Source organism: Eucalyptus grandis, chromosome 5, assembly GCF_016545825.1.
Source record: "Eucalyptus grandis isolate ANBG69807.140 chromosome 5, ASM1654582v1, whole genome shotgun sequence".
Classification (NCBI taxonomy): Eukaryota; Viridiplantae; Streptophyta; class Magnoliopsida; order Myrtales; family Myrtaceae; genus Eucalyptus; species Eucalyptus grandis.
This window is the reverse complement of record NC_052616.1, coordinates 37,027,398-37,031,871: the sequence shown is the minus strand read 5'-3', so window position 1 is coordinate 37,031,871 and position 4,474 is coordinate 37,027,398. Positions and strand designations below refer to the sequence as shown.

The window sequence follows — 4,474 nt, the reverse complement described above, 5'->3', positions numbered from 1 at the left end:
GGAGTCCATTGGGAAGAGTCCCAATAAGGAATTATGACTATAAGGACTTGCTCCATGAAACTAAAGAGACAATTGATAGGAACCAAAATGATACTGATTAGAACAATTCTCCAGCACGCGTTTCTAGACTAATCAAATGTTTGTAGAGAGAAGTGCATCACGTTTTCACGTTGAAACAGTACCAAACCCAAACGTGCAGGAAAGTTCAGAAGAGTTCCTAAAATTCTAAATCTTCTAATAGCTGCACACCCACAGAGAGAACTACCTATACATAGGCATACAAACTTACAGAACACTTTCCCCAACCGACGGTCGTATAGGCTCTCTCAATCTCCCTAAAAAGAGCAGAAACTCAAAAGTCTAAAACAAAAGCAGAAAGTCTGTACAGCAGGCTAACCCAGAAAAAGACCAAATTTTTAGGTGCTTCAACTGCAGTATAGGTAGAAGGAGCACTCAGAGCAAACAACAAAAGCTTTGGATAATTGTGCTATATCGAAGTCGGAGGTTTCATCTCTGAATTGACCAATAGAAGTGAAATCTAGAACTTTACAAGAATAACTTCACCTAGTATAGTTGTTTAATTAACCAGCCCATTACTTTCAGGCAATACCGATTTCTGCTCTATGGAAGCAAGAAAGGAAAGATGTAGTCATTGACTGAATCTGATAGAATATATAGCTAAATGTTTGATCTGACCAGACAGAAGGCTTACAACATTTCTGATTGGAAAGACACCAAATATACTGAAGCACAAAGCCCCATCTTTATCTCCATGGCAAAGCATATTCAAACATTGCTTGGAAGAATTTGAGAGCTCTACGAATGAATCTTGACCATCGTCAGTTAAACCAGTTTCCAGGTGCTAGGCCAGGCATGCGAGGAACTCTTGGAGCTGGAGGGAAGAAATGAGTAGTGTGATCTTCAAATGTCAGAGAGTTGCCAGAAGTGTCCTACCAAAAAATGGCTTATTATCTTTCCAATTGGGGGAAAGAAGAAGAAGAAGAAGAAGATAAATATAACAAGAGATTAAAGTTAAGGAGTCAACAATCAGTAAATTAACAACTCACAGCTGACACCAAACATAAGTTTTCAAAAAACCTTCCATAAACCCATATTAAAGCTGTTGAATAATTCTAAGTTTGAGAAAAGAAATATCTTAGTAAACCAGACTAAAATAACTACTTAACTGCAAACAAAGCATTAGATAGAACATGAAAGGTATGAACAAATAAAATATTGTCTGTTAAGAATCAAGATCGAGAAGTCAGATGAATTTTTTTAAGTTGAAAGATGCATACTGTATTCACTTGGGCATCCTCCTCCAAATTGAGACACACCACAGAACTGCCACATGGGACTTCAATCATCTTAACAGTTCCCATTCTGCTTAATAATTATACCGAGTTAGAAATAAATATACAATAGTACAATTAACTGCTGCAAGCAATAGCATAAAAAAGCACCATAATGCATATCCATGGTTCCATAAAGATGGCTAGATTGGTAAGATAACATTCATATGTAAAAATAAGCTTTTCAGAGCAAAACATAATCCATGAAATGGATAATGATTAGTAAATTGGTAGGCATCACAAAGAAACTTTATGGAAGCAGCATCAGCCAAGTTCTGAGCAATTGTACCCATGACCAAACAGCTGGCTTAATGACATAACTGGTAATCTACGAATTTTTACACCCACCAGCATAATTGAGGCACATACAAATTCTATCATTTAGGATTCAACTGAACTATTACCTTCCTAATATGACTGAACTGGACATATGTCACTTTAAATAATAGAAAGAAACTATTAATTTGATGAAAATGAGCATGTCATGGATGACTGCTTCCATATGCTGTCTCGGTCATCATTGGATAGGAATGAACCACTCAATCTAATTAGTTAAATGGGTATATATAAGATGCAAGATATCATCTAAACCAAGGACTTTGTAAGTTTACAGCTATTCTTTTTAAAAATTATATGACATTGACGAAGATATGCATATTCTACGTATCGGACAAGTTATTCATGCTGTCTCGGTCATGTTTGGATTGGAATGAACCATTCACTTTAATTAGTTAAATATGAATATATAAGATACAAGATATCATCTAAACCTAGGATTTTGTTAGCTTACAGCTACTCTTTTTAAAAATTATATGACATTATATGCATATTGCATGTATTTTAGCAAGTTATTCATGCTGTGTCGGTCATGTTTGGATTGGAACGAAAAATTCACTTTAATTAGTTAAAAGGGTTATTCATCTCATGTCCTTGTTGATCTATTTAACAAGGGGGGCATGTTCGAAAAGAGTGTTCTAACAAGATCTGTTAAGTTTCTATGCTCAGAGAGTCAGAATGACCTATCTAGTAGTCCATTGTTAATTTGACATTGGGAGACAAGGCCCATAAACATGGATTGCCATCTCTATTAGCAGCTAAATGTTTGTTGAGCAAGCTTCTGTTTGCAATGCATCATGCGGCTTTTGAGCAATTCAGAATCTTTCCGAAGAGAGATTAGAGAAGAACACATTCAGATGATAAGGGATTATTGCAGGAAGATTTCTAATTGAAAAGTTGGGAGGGTAATGTCAAAGTAATAACATAGCAAACTTACTTCAACGTGAAACCGTACCATCTTCTAGTCCCAAGGCAATAACTTTGCCATCAGGATGCCAGCATAATGATGTTATACATTTACCTGGAGTACATTAGAATAGTTATGATAATCCAGTATAACGACATACAATGGAATGTGCAACGAAAAGTGATTTCATAAACAACAACAACAAGGCCGATGACTCAAAGGGCACGCACACCAAGCCATCGTCGAAGAAACGAACATATTGAATAAGCAAAAAAAAGGAGAACATTCTCGAGCTTCGCCAATTGAAGCGATGAAGCACCACCTTCGAGTCCTTCTTGACCATCACCTGCAAATCCTTCTCCGGATTCCACTCCGCCATCTTCATCTGGCAATCGGAAGAAATCGAACAAAAACCTCACAAAACCGAATTGGGAAACAAATCGAATCAACCCGCCCATTATTAGGTCACGAAAGAAGGCCGAAACGGGAGCCGTACATGAGAAGCCAGCGGCTTGTCGAACTGAAGCTAAAAGGGAAGCACGTGCCGCGACCCTTCGTCGGTCTCCATAGCTGAAAAGCTCCGCAAGCAGCCGAAAACGTAGCCACTAGCTGCTGGAGCAAGCAGCGAGGGGGTGTAAAGAGAGCTAGTGGAGAGTAGAGCTCGAAAACCTAGAAGAAAGCTTGAAGATCGAGACATTCTGCCTCAAGCCCTTCCTCACGTCCCTCTTTCGACAGCCGATTACGCCTCCACGAGGCCGCGCACGATCACGAGCTCCTCTGTTCTCGACTAGCTCGACGAATCTCGCGCCGAATCGGAGCCACCTTCGTCGGAGAGCACAGACCGGAGGCCGAAAACTTGGACCGGCGGGGAGCGGAGGAGCTGGAGGTCAACCTGATGATTGTGCGGACGGCGGCCGGCGAGGGTCGGCGGAGACAACGAGGAAGAGAAGAGAATTTGATTACGGGCCGAGCCGGGCCGGATTGGGCCATAAGTCGGGCTTATCAAGTGGCCCTTCAGGCCCAGGTTCCAGCCCGTCAGACTACTGACCATGTCAAGGCGCCCCCCATTTATGGAGTTTTTTTACGTGGAGTTTACGAGTAAGCCACGGAACCGGTGAACTTTAGAACAATAGAGAAAGAGAGTTGGGTTTCGCGAGAGAAACCGAGGGTAAAATGAAGAGCACGACTCCGTTTTTTTCTCAAAAAAATTAATAATTTAGAAAATATTTTCCTAAAATTTATCATCTTTATTTTTTTAAAATGAGTTGATGAAAAAATAATTTTATTATTAACAACAATTTGTGAACTCGCTAAGACATTATCTCACCTCGTCATGGTTTACAATTTTTACAGGTCCTTAAATGGAAGTTCGTCCAGTTCGTTTTGGACAGCCGTGAGGGTATAGCGAACAAAATACTGTCTTCCCTGTCCCTAGGAATCCTTGGACCCATAAGCTCGTCGTAATCACAATCTTGGTCGATGAGAATCTCCCACAATTAGTACCTCATCAATTCAAGGCGTGATTTCGTCACGGGCCTAACGAGGAACGGGAAAGTACCGTGGATGGTTTCAATGAACACGCCGCTAAGGGCGAGAGCGAGGCGAGTGGTACTCGACCTTGTTGTGCACGTCGGCATTATAGCTGATGATGCGGTGAACTAGGGGCCCAAGGTGGAGGAGCCTACAGTAGAGGAGGTAGTTAATCCACTGAATATTGACATTCTCGACAATGTCATAGTGGACCCGGATCCCAAGTAAGAGGATCCAGGGTAGGATTAACTAGGTAGTCCCTTTTTGGGGTATTGACTTTTATATATAACCTTGCTGGCTAATCTAGTTTGTTATAAAGTATGTTTGTTTAAATTGGTTGTCTTGCTTT

General features: G+C 40.4%; 1 long non-coding RNA gene across 2 annotated transcripts; it reads right to left on the bottom strand.

The window, feature by feature from the left end:
* Positions 1-624: 624 nt before the first annotated feature.
* On the bottom strand, positions 625-3,494 carry LOC120293095. 2 transcript variants are annotated; one of them, XR_005550761.1, is made up of 5 exons: positions 3,092-3,494; positions 2,918-2,980; positions 2,626-2,709; positions 1,299-1,383; positions 625-950 (listed from the first exon to the last, which is right to left on the bottom strand). It is a non-coding gene; the product is annotated as an uncharacterized LOC120293095 (long non-coding RNA). The 2 variants fall into 2 exon arrangements; XR_005550760.1 differs by having other exon boundaries at positions 2,626-2,980.
* Between the last annotated feature and the right edge of the window lie 980 nt (positions 3,495-4,474).